Here is a 12348-nt window from a genome sequence, read left to right as displayed (position 1 = left end):
GAAATTATACTACAGCTAATTTTAGAGTTTTTCTGTAATATCTTCAAAACAAATAAAAATACTGGAAAAGCAGAAACGTAGTGAACTAAATAATACGATTTTGTATGTGATACCTTTACCACAATTCACCTATCTCCTTTTGATATGCTGCTATTTACAGAACCCGCAAAAAATGCTAAATCTTTTTACAGTTGCAAATCGAAAGCAGATAGATGAGTTGTGATAACGGTATCACATACAAAATCGTATTATCTACTTCACTATGTTTCTGCTTTTCCAGTATTTTTATTTGTTTTGAAGATATTACAGAAAAACTCTAAAATTAGCGGTACTTTAATTTCGCTGTAGTGAAGACCTGATACTATTGTATCTGATATTCTTTAAAATGAGTTTAAAATGCATTATTAACCGATAGATGGCAGCACGTGTCCGTATCTTTGCAATGTATTTGGTATAGAGCGACAAAGGAACGCTAATCACCAACAGTTCGCAGCACATATTCCCTATCTTGCCAATGTATTTTATAGGGAGCGACTGCATTCAAAATAAATTAATCAAGTTAAAGAGATGACCAAGTTGACAGGTTGAATAAACAATCTTCTAATTTTCCTTCCTTCCATTCAATGTCCTAGCAATCTGTCTCACACGGTTAAACTGTCTCGTCCAATAGCCCTTCCCAAAACATCCAGCTCTCCGAGATCGGAATGGAGGGATATATTATCTTCCGCTGTCAGCAGAGAGAAAAACAGAGTGGTGGTTTCCCGTTGCTTTCCACTCCCAAGTATCCAAGCCATAAATGTCACTCTGACCCAAGAATGTTATAAAATAAAGGATCTGCCCATATGTATCTTCATTATATGAACTCAATGAAGCCGAAAAACAATCGAGCATCGTCTGAGCTTGCACGTCTGATTGACTACTCTCGTTTCCGCCATGATTGTTGGCTCAAAATATTGCGTTCCTATTGGGCGGAGTGGGTAGAGTAGGTGTTTGGCGAAGCTGTAACGTATGACTTCACGAATTTGTTGCATGGGCAGATCCTCTATTTTATAACATCCTTGCTCTGACCACACCTGCGAATAATGTTTAAGTTACCGTACGAATCACTATGATCTCCACCAACTTGGCTGGAGAACTGCTGTCTTGTTATATCACACACTTCGTGGACCTCTCAGAAGAAAAGATAACGTCTAAGAAATTAAAAGGGAAACCAGGACATAAATTTACAAAACAAGACGGGAAAACTTTTTGAAAAAATTAAGACAAGGCGACAAAGTATTCTTCGACATTCGAGACGAGAATTCTATAAAATTTCACGAGACGAGACGATGCAACGCAAGTGACTTTTCTCGGGGTTTTCCCATTTTCTCCAGCACTTACAAATCACTTTGATTAATCATCCTCTAGCATAAAGTGCACAACCGTGGAACGATAATTAAATTAGTGTCATTTTTCACACTAATTTCATCTGTATATTTCTATTACACAGATAAAAGAAAGTACGTGGCGTACTTAAAAACGTAGGTTACATGCGGAAATCCTGTAGTTTTTGGAATTAAGTACGACTAAATATAACGCCCTGCATCAAACGTATGTTTTACTTAGGTATAATATGTTTCGCATAAGTGTTCCATCTATACGTATTTACTATATGAAAGAACTAGTATATACGTATATAGACGGTAAGGATTCCTCAGATGGACGTATAACATATACCTGGAGTGTGTAACATACGCATAAGTATGTAATATTTTTGGAAGACCGTTAGATGTCAGACACCCTGCAGCGGCATGATGTAACATCTAAGCGGGGAAAGTACGTATGTAGCATATGGATAACGTATGCTCCGTACAATTTCCGAAGTAAATATTCATGTCGTATATTTGTATAATATACCACTGTCCGGATAACAGATTTTTCTCAGTGTAAATACTTGAAAACGGCATACAACTTACTATAGACCATTGCTCATGTGAGTATTGTGTAGGACAGTGGTTCAGAACCTGATTCCTATCACGGTCACGGCCCCCATTTTCTCATATCCTCTTGCCAGCGACCCCCTTATAATTTCCGGTTTTAAAAAGCATATGTGGGATTTTTTAATATACTGTATCTATTGCGGAGATCTCACGATATCCATCTATTTCTATAATATTAGAAACCAGTGGCGTTCGGAAGGAGGGGCCGCCCCCCACCAAAGAGGTCCGACAATGTACTTTGGTACTTTGTAATTTTTTATATATTTTTATGTTTATATATTTTTTGTTCGTAATTTTTCTATAGACCCTATGTACCTATAACAGCACTTGCACCCCCCAAATACACATCCTGGCTACGCTACTGGTAGAAACCATTTCTTGTATATAGAGGATATAATAACTTCCCTAAAAGCGAATGGATTAAAATCAATGTTTGTTAGTTCATTCATATTAAAAATATCGAATTCGATCCATCATACTGTTTTAAAATGGATACCATTGTCCGGAGTGGTTTTTCTCCCATGGAAAGCATTAAAACAAAGACAAGAAATCGTGTATCAGTTGAAAATGACTTGATAATGTGCGTCACGAAGACTAAACTGGACATTGCCGCACTAGTGAAATCACACCATGCTCAAGTATCTCATTAGCTTTCAATTTTAATTGTATTTCAATACGTAAGTTTAGTTGCATTTGTATTCTTCTGGTATTTCAACACCCAGTTCTCATTACTTTCATATCGTACCTATTTCATTTAAAATTATTTTTAAACAACTCTGTACCTGTTGAAAATGTTTAGTAGATCTATTTTTTGTTGTTCTTATTAGTATGTATAAAAATAAAAATATGACTATCAGAACAAAATTCAAAATAATGTTTAAAAATATTTTCCGGTATTAGATTCTCATTATATTTATTTCTCCCACTTATCTTCGTGATTCCCAGGTAGAGACAAACTGGTGTAGTAATGAAGTAAAGTAACGTAGAAATTTTTTCAATATCCTTAGCTACCTTCTGATGTGTACTGACCACGCAGATGCAGGGAAATATGAATCTAGTTTTATCTTTTCTTCATTCGCGTCCACTAGAAAAAAAATCGTAGAAAACGCAGGGTTTTACAGGAAGTATGACATGAAACGATATGTGACTCTCGTAAATTGGCCCGTAACACGAAGACCTCTCCTGGCCAAACAGGTCGGCAACCTTTTCTTTTGGATGTCTTCCAATTACCAGCAGCTCTGGAAGAACAGACGAGCCGGCCCCTATTCTCATTCTAATAAACTGTGGACAAGGCGCGCCTTGATGACTGTTAGTGTGTTGTTAAAAACCAACAGCAACTCACCTTCGCGGCAGGGGGTGCTTCTTTCTTCCAACCTCCCCCTAATTTCCACCTCATTTCTTCCCCTTTGGTAAAAATAAAACCTCTGGATACAGGGAGAGAAAATGACGTGTCATTATTCATAGTTCCAATAGTACTGGGTTTCGCCTGCACTTCATCAATGAAAACGATACTGGCACCTTTTCCTACGACATCGTTGCAAACAGTAAGGTTCTTAATTTCTCCAAACTCAACATTCCTAAGTCAATTGGATTGGATTTGTGTTTACTGTCCCGTTTAGCAGCGACGGTATATGAAATGTGGACCTATAACATAATGTGAGATCCAAACTACATGAGTTCCCACCGAGAATTGAACCCGGGTGTCCCACAAGTGTATTGAGGAGCATACTTAAACTTACCACCCTTTTCCAGCAAAGAGATTATAACGTGAGATACGAGACTATACGTAAAATTGACACTAGAATTCGCATCATAAGCATTTTCAGTGGGAATCGATCTCAGGTCTGAAAGCATCATAGACGAGAAACTATTTTCAAAAATTCCATTTCCTTCCCTATTATATCTGTTTATGAAAAAAGTCCTGACTGATTGACTGATCATCGCTCATTGCCATTTGGATAATACATGAGAATTTGTGACGTATGGTACCACTATTTGGAAATTCGACGTGTAAGGGACTGAAATGATCATTGCAATTATTATAAACAAGTTTGATGGGAAAAGGGTTGAGAAAGAGGGAGAGTACATTAGATAATCCCGCTTCACTGATGAGTATAACTGGTTGCCTACAATAAGGATACGAAATCAATTTTGAAAATAGAAATACTATTTGTTTTCATTTTAAGCAGCTAACATTGGTTTTCCTCATTTCACACATATTGGAGGAGGACTGATTAAAAAGAAATAAATCAATTTAAAACAAAATATTGCTAAATATGGGACTTGAAGTCAATTGTGGTAACTCAAGCGCGAGCCTAACACCAGAGAGCACTTTTTTTTTTAAATCTAAATTTAAAAACAAGCACTGAATGTATTCTGGTTTGTCCTTTCTGCAAGAACGCCGATTCTGGGGGGCGGGAAGGCCCGGGGCCCCCAAAGCTCATGTGGGACTTTTAATTGTATATATGAATATTCAATATTTGGCATAATTTGAATGCAATTTGTCTTAAAATCCTCATACCTTCTGCATCTGAATGGGTCCCCCCAAATTTACAGAGAAATCGGCGCCCTTGCCTTTCTGTCACCTTTTCTAGTCCTTTTTTTTTATTCATCTTATCCAAACGACAGAGACACGAATACAGAAACATCAAGGACTGCTAAAAAACGCCCATATACTTCAATGGGACTCGAATCGAATTCACCATAGATCGAGCAACGTTATCCGCAACCGAACACCGCAGAATACTCGACTACGGGCCCCGGTAACTTGACTATAGGGTCCTTACAAGCCATTTACCAATGACGAAGACATGGTAATTTAAGGGGTCCGCGGTGCCTCAGTGGTAGAGCGTTCACCTCTGGTGCTTGGGGTCCCGGGTTCGATCCCAACCCCGGCCAAGTGAACTTTGTGGTGGACAAACACCGTGTGCGTGGGTTTTCTTGGGGTTCTCCCGTTTCCTCCCACTTTCTTCATTCCACCATTTCATTCATTACTCATCATCACCGTCTCCTAACCGACATAACCGTGGGACGTAAAACTCAAAGATTTCATTTCATTTCATTTCATGGTAATTTTAGACGTTCGAAATTGGATGAATATTTATTGAGGTTTTCGATACTAAGTTTAAGAGAAGGGAACACTTTGCAAATTTCGCTAGTTGTAGTCTGTGGAAGAGGAGGATTTAGATTTCTGGGCTGTAAGCATCTAAGGCCGTCACGTTTGAGGGGAAGGAGAAGACGCAAGGATTGGGGAAGGAAGAAAACGGCTTGGGACCTATAAGTTATGCACTCCGCATTTGCCTGGTGTGAATGAGGAAAACCCAGGAAAACCTCATTCAAGGTGGCTGGCCTGAAAAAGCGTTTTACACTTTTTCGACCGAGTGTCCCCACCGGGAATCGAGCCCGGGACCGCTCGCACTGAAGGCGAGATCGTTAGCAACTACGCTATTCGGGGCCATCTACTTGTAGTCTGTGTTGGTGTCCAAACCGAAAGACATGAATTTGTTATTATAGTGCAATGCTATGTCTAACCTGATGCTTTAGATTAGTGCAACGCATTGAGGGAACATCCGGTCTCAGACTCATCGTATCTGACTTTCTAGACCCCAGTTCACTACTACTTAACTTCAGCAGCTCTCGGGAACGTAAGAAGAAAGCTCGGATAGGAAGGGGATAGAGAATGTCTATTTTGTATATATATATATATATATATATATATATATATATATATATATATATATATATATATATATAAAGAAGTTAAGAGAAATTCTCATAACATGTTTCGTGTGTAGTATTGCACTGTTCGGGGGGCAGAAATACGGACATTACGCTAAAATGTTATAAGCTTATTTGATCAATGCAGGGGTGTATACTTGTATAAATAATAGTCTCCCATCCTCTATAAATAATAGTCTCAATTATTTTTGTCACTCAAAAAGCTTGGAGGGTTTACGGTAGAGACCTGCACGGGCCGAATTTTTCGGCCCGAGCCCAATCCAGCCCGAATGTACCTAGGCCCGGCCCAGACCAGGCCCGAAAAGTTTTGCAGATTTTCGGCCCGAGCCCGGGCCGGCCCGATAAATTTTTAAAGTTTTTGGCCCGACCGCGACCCGATAAACTTTAAAAAAAATTAGCTCGAGCCCCAATCTTTCTCAAAATTTAGTATTAAACTTGACCTAACCCACAGAAACATTTTCTAAACTCTGGTTCACAACCTGACGCTTGCCTCCCGAATGGTACCATTGCCTCCTAGAACTTTACCTGTCATCAAGAGAACAAAAACTCCATTTCCTGTAACAAAAATCTAACTTAATTGATTTTAGCATAAAGTGACGATGGCAATATTGTTTAGCGACAAGCAAAACTTTCCCACCCCTTCTTGTCATATTTTGGGTTCAGTGAAGATCAAGGTCAGAGCTCAATTTACCGTGCAATGCCTGCAATCCTCTATAGTGAAAGTGGAGCCGCTAAGTAACACAAACTGTAAATAGCTATTGCATTCTTTGTACCATTTTTCACGGGCACACTTCTTCAACGTTTAGATTTATTCGAATTATAGTTTAACGAAAGTCAATAATTATTAAAGAATAGCAATTAATCGGCCACAGCCCGGCTCGACCTGAAGAGAAATCAGTGTCGGCCCGCGGGTCGGGCCGGGCTTCGGGCCTCGGCCTGAGCCCGGCCCGTGCAGGTCTCTAGTCTACGGCCCCTCCTGGCCCCATGTTAGATCAGCCACTGGCAACACAATGGGTTTCCGAAGCAAGTAACCTTACGGAAAGTCGAACCCAGTCCAAAAGCTAGTCGACCATCACATGGAGCTTTCGATTTCTGACTTATCTTTGTACAGCCCTGTGTAAAGCAGTGCCGTGATAGTGCGAATGCTATTTTTGCAGCACTGTCTCTCTTCGAAAGCTACACACAGTGGCGTATTTTAGGGGGGGTTCCGGGCTTAAGCCCCCCCGAAATCTTACTTACTATAGTAAAGTATATTAAATATCTTGCAGAATTTTCCCATTTTCAGGCAAAGCCCCCCCCCCGAAAGAGGAAAAGCCCCTCCCGAAACAAAATCGTAAATACGCCACTGGCTACACATCACCCATCAAGCATCTGGTCGATCTCTAGTTTTTGCAAGAGTGGTCGCAAGAGGAAGAAATGGAAAGCAGAAATACAACCCTGTCCCAGTAAACCTCGCAACGTGTTGTTTACTTACCAAACTTCTGGCAACCGGAAATCTGTTTGTATCCGTCAGTTTGACTATAAGAAAAATGATTGTTCATAATGATTCTGTACGTTATGTCTATTTCCGAATCATTTGCTCTCTGAGTCGTCAAACGCCTTACAAGGAGGCGTCGAAGTTTGTTTTTTATTTCAATAATAAAGGCAAATAGAACGCTGTTATAGTCAGCATCAGGTCTTTGTGTTGGCCCTCTGTCGGCGGTTTTAGTGGTTATTACATAAAAAAAGAGAAAGAAAAACGCCGAATTACCAGAAAAGAGCTCAGCGACAAAGGCCCCATTACGTTTTCACATAATTGTATATCCTGTTACTTATTGCAAGGCTATTTTGTATAATAGGGTTTCGTCCTTTCCGTCAAGTCTTCAAAGATGGATTTCTGTTCTTTGGAACCAAAGAACTTCTGCCGCCTTCAAAAAAATGTTTTTATTATTTTTCTTTCTTTCCCCTCCCCGTGTTGTTGTTTGGTCATTGTATGAAAAACTGATATCCGACCCTCTCCCCCTTTAAATCGTCACTTTTTCACTATGCAAGGCGGCGGGAGCTTTTTTTCTTTTGGTGTTCATTCAGGCGGGTGGGCAAAAGGAACACCTTCGTCCTCAACGGAAAGAAAAGCGGACATTTTCAAAGGAATCCGGGAGAGGAACATTCGCACTGAAGATGGTAACGAATGGTCAGTGTTGCAAAACCGACTAATAGAATACCAAACTTTTATAACGAAAGAATATATTTACTCCCACTATTAATCAATCCCACCATGCAGGGCCGGATTTAGAGGGAGTGCACCGGAGCACATGCACCCCCCTTCACTATCATTATACACTATCTAAAATGAGTACCTAGCAGTAAAAAAGCAACATTTTTCGGAACTTTCTGCTGTCATGTGTCCGTTTGAGGCTTAAAAGAAAGCGTAGTTTTGCAGAAGCAATAGTTTAAGAGTCTTCATCCCGGCGAAATTAAAATACCGCTAATTTTACAGTAATTATGTGATATCTTCAAATAGATAAAAGATAATCAAAATGTGGAACAAGAGCGCCCTAGACAATATTATTTTACATAAGAAACCGTTATTACGTCTCACTTATCTGCTTTCGATTTCGAGCCATTTTGAAAATCGGGATTTATTTTCGCGTTTCTAAACAGCTGAAAACATAAAGCCACTAGGTGACTTGTGATAACGGTGCCTCACGCAAAATAATATTGTCTAGGGCGCTCAAGTTTCACATTTCAATTATCTTTTATCTATTTGAAGATATCACATAAATACTGTAAAATTAGCGGTATTTTAATTTCGCCGGAATGAAGACTCTTAAAAGAAAGCTTAGTTTTGCAAAAGCAATAGTTTAAGTCGATTTTTTGAAGGTTGAAGGAAAAGGATTCACTGAACAATGTATTATTCCTCATTCACATCACAGATGCCTAATGGCATTTAAAAACTTAAAAATTTAAATCAAATGTAGTGGTAGTTATTGGTGCACCCCCTTCAAGAAATCCTGAATCCGGCCCTGCCACCATGGAGGAAATTTAGGGTGAAAAGTGAAGAATTACATATTATCCTATTACTTCTGGATACGATTCAAAACCTACAAGGTACTTCTTACAAAGATGCAAATTTGAAGTTCAACAGAAATGAAAGGCATGAGGTGCAAGAGAAGTAATAATAATAATAATAATAATAATAATAATAATAATAATAATAATAATAATAATAATAATAATAATAATAATAATAATAATAATAATAATAATAATATCTCCGAATACTAATAACTGTCATGTCCAAAAATCATAGAGACACACTTTTGTTTTACAAGGAGAAAGCAGACTTTGGTAATTGAACTTCGGGGTCATTTTTCGCGAGATGATAGTGCACATTTAAAGTGTTAATATTACAAACTGCGAGAGCGCAATAGCCAAAATTAAGCGAAAAAAAGGCGTCTTTAAGTTTTCGACTCGCCACATATATCGTACGAAGCGCAGAATCACCAAGTGACGGCGTAGAAGAGTGAGGAGCATCAGAGAGTTACGTACAAAGTGTCCTGGGTTCGATTCCCATCCCAGTCAGCTTTTCTTGTTTTTTGCTTTGACCAACAAAGTAGCCATTTGTAACTACAAGTAAAATATAAAATCACCATATGTTTAGAATGAAGAAAACAATAGAAATGTTCAAATCAGTTGTAAAACCTTTCAATGTTTCACGCTAATTACCAACAAAATGTAATCTATTCCGTAAATATATTGATATGACGAGTTATATTATGGTTACCACAGTCCTTGTGTAAAAAGTGTTCTTCACGCTTTGTGTCTATATCTGTGGACAGTGTCCGAATTACAAGAGGAATAAGGGAGAAATTTTCTTTGGTAATACTGGATGTTGCTATAACCAGGAGCGTCATTTCAGAGTTCGATTCAGGGGGGACGGGCATCACCGACATACGACTCACGTTTTGTAAACTCTTCGTTCGGGCAATTGCCTCCTCGTGCTCCAATAAATGACGCCCATGGCTACAACTGTCATACTTTCCCATGCTACTGTAGTCTGACGCCCCTGGTTATAGCATACATTCAGAATTACCAAAGGGAATTTCCTCTCATCCCCCTTATAATTCGCACACTGTCCACAGATATAGACACAAAACGTTAATACATGACAATGAAGTGTTGCATTTGTTTAAATTATAAATTACTTCTTATGCTTCATATATGTGTTTGTACAGGGTTTGGCAAATAAAAGTGGCCCGGACGAACGGATACGAGTAGACGTGAATGTATGCATGGAACCACATCACGTGTACGCATACCACCGGTTCAGATCTTAGTACAGGATGTATCAGTGTGGGTTGAGCAGTGCACAGGTGAAGATAGTATTCACAGTGCAGCAGAGGGTGTCCGTTCTGGAAGGTTACGTGAAAACAAATTCATGGAAAAAAGTGTGGTCAGTTGTTTGCTCGTGAATTTCATGAAGTCAAAGTGCCAGCAAAGAGTACAATGCAACGATGTCAGAAAATGGCGTCAGACAAGGTCTGTTTTGAACAAGGCAAAAAATATTCTGAAACGTGTCTGAACATCTGAAATTGTGGATACAGTTAACCAGAAAATGCCCCAGAGTTCTACCAAATCAACCCGACGTCTGTCGCATGAAACTGGCATATCACGTTGATCATGCGGACGAAAATTTTCTACTCCACGGATCACATTTACCGATCTTCTCGCCTGACAGAATTGTCAGCAGAGGTCAATTTGATGTCGGCCCTAGCTGGCCACCCCGGTCAAGTGATCTGTCCGTGTGCGATTACTTTTTATGAGGAAACCTCAAGTCTAAGGCATATCGCAATAGCCCTTGTTGTTTTCAAGAACTGCAACATAAGTTTTCTGATGAAAGTACAGCAATTCCAGTGGCCCAGCTTCGATCTACCTTTTGCAACTTGCTGACCGGAGCCCAAAAGTGTCAAGAGATGAATGGTGGTCATTTTCAGCATCTGCTATAAGGAGGTTAGCGAACTATTTCCTTTCCTTTGCTGTGTTTCTTTGTTACCCTACAACTCTGTTCTCCAGGCCACTTTTATTTGCCCCACCCTGTATATGCACCATGGGCGCCTATGAGTGGTTCATGGCACAGGTGCGCCATTGTTATTTTAGGGGGAGATGTGAAGTAATAGAGCTTGTGCAGATGATTGTACAGTTGCAAGAGAAGAATGGGGAATTGGCCATCACGTCAGATCAGTCAGTGTCAGGGGAAAAATTACTGACTAAAAAAGAGAGTTTTAAATCTGCATATTAAGACTTTTCAGCATACTTGATTCGAATGGCACTTCTGGACTTCCTTTTATTGTCGGGGGAGGGAGGAAGTAGTAGTCCTCTTAGAAAGTGCCTTCCTGGTGGGCCCCTGGGTTCCAATACGGCCCTGAGTCTGATCAATACTCCCTGGCTACGCCACTGGTAAATGCGCAGGTTTTATTGTATATTTAATAAGTTGGCAACTTTTGGTAAGTTGGTCAGGTTTCTTTGCAACCGCGACAATGTTAACTTGCAGAGGATTGTTTCAGTATAGTTGCTACAAAGAAAAAAGTCAGTTTAGTTTTCGTCATTCACTTGTGACTGTCGGCTTCTTATGCTGTTTCTGTTTTGCAGGTAGAGACTAGAGAGGATCCGGGATAAAGGAGAAGACGAAGATGAGGCGATTAGCAGAAGAGTCGTTAGAAGAGGATAATAGTTAATTTGGGGCCTAAGAATGAAGTCATCGTAAGAAAATAAGGAGAAGGTGGAGTCCAAAAGGCAGGGAATTAGTGCTGAGTTGTGCAGCTAACTGGATGGGAAAGGGTGGAAAAGGATAAACTTACAACAATAGAAGAATGGGGAGCTAATATTGGGAGAAGGGTGATAGAAACACCGTCTTTCCTGACATGAATGCAGTCGGGAACAAATTAGCGCCATTCTCTTCACCAAATACGCATGAAAAAATAAATACGTATGTGTTAGTTATTGTGTGTGGCTGTCAAAGATGGAGACACGCATCACTTTGGTGATGAAACTTTCACTTATGAGGGCTAATCACTGCGAAATTAAAATACCGTTAATTTTACAGTAATTATGTGATATCTTCAAATAGATAAAATATAATCGAAATGTGGAACAAGAGCGCGCTAGCCAATATTATTTTGCATGAGGTATCGTAACCACGAGTCACCTAGTAGTTTTCCGTTTGCAGCCATTTAGAAACGCGAAAATAAATACCGATTTTCTAAGTAGCTGGAAATCGAAAGCAGGTAAGTGAGTCGTGATTAGTGTTGCCACGAGACGAGACATTTCTCGTGTCTCGTCTCGTCTCGTCTCGTAAACGAGACGAGACACGAGACGGGACAGAGCCCTTTTAGACGAGACACGAGACGAGACAGGCTACTTGTCCCGTCTCGAAAACGAGACGAGACACGAGACGAGACGGGACGTCTCCTGAAATGTCTCGTCTCGTCTCGTGTCTCGAAAATGAAAACGCTGGCGAGAATGGCCAAGATTGAAATTGCCAGCGGTCATATAGATTGCAAAAGGAAAATCCACTTTGTGAGAAACCATGTTGAAAAGCCTGCATAGAAAGATGTCCTCTGTCTATTGAATGAAACAATCGTGATACATTAGC

General features: G+C 39.8%; 1 long non-coding RNA gene across 1 annotated transcript in view; it reads left to right on the top strand.

Annotated features, from left to right (window-relative positions):
- Positions 1–12084, top strand: part of LOC145675450 (uncharacterized) — a 146343-nt gene extending 134259 nt beyond the window's left edge. Inside the window, exon 4 of the long non-coding RNA XR_014129119.1 lies at positions 11346–12084. This is a non-coding gene — a long non-coding RNA (uncharacterized LOC145675450). The remainder of the gene's footprint in view (positions 1–11345) is intronic.
- The last annotated feature ends 264 nt before the right edge of the window (positions 12085–12348 follow it).

Source organism: Thermobia domestica, chromosome 18, assembly GCF_964235325.1.
Source record: "Thermobia domestica chromosome 18, izTheDome1.hap1.1, whole genome shotgun sequence".
NCBI classification, from domain to species: domain Eukaryota; kingdom Metazoa; phylum Arthropoda; class Insecta; order Zygentoma; family Lepismatidae; genus Thermobia; species Thermobia domestica.
This window is presented reverse-complemented; position numbering and strand designations above follow the sequence as displayed.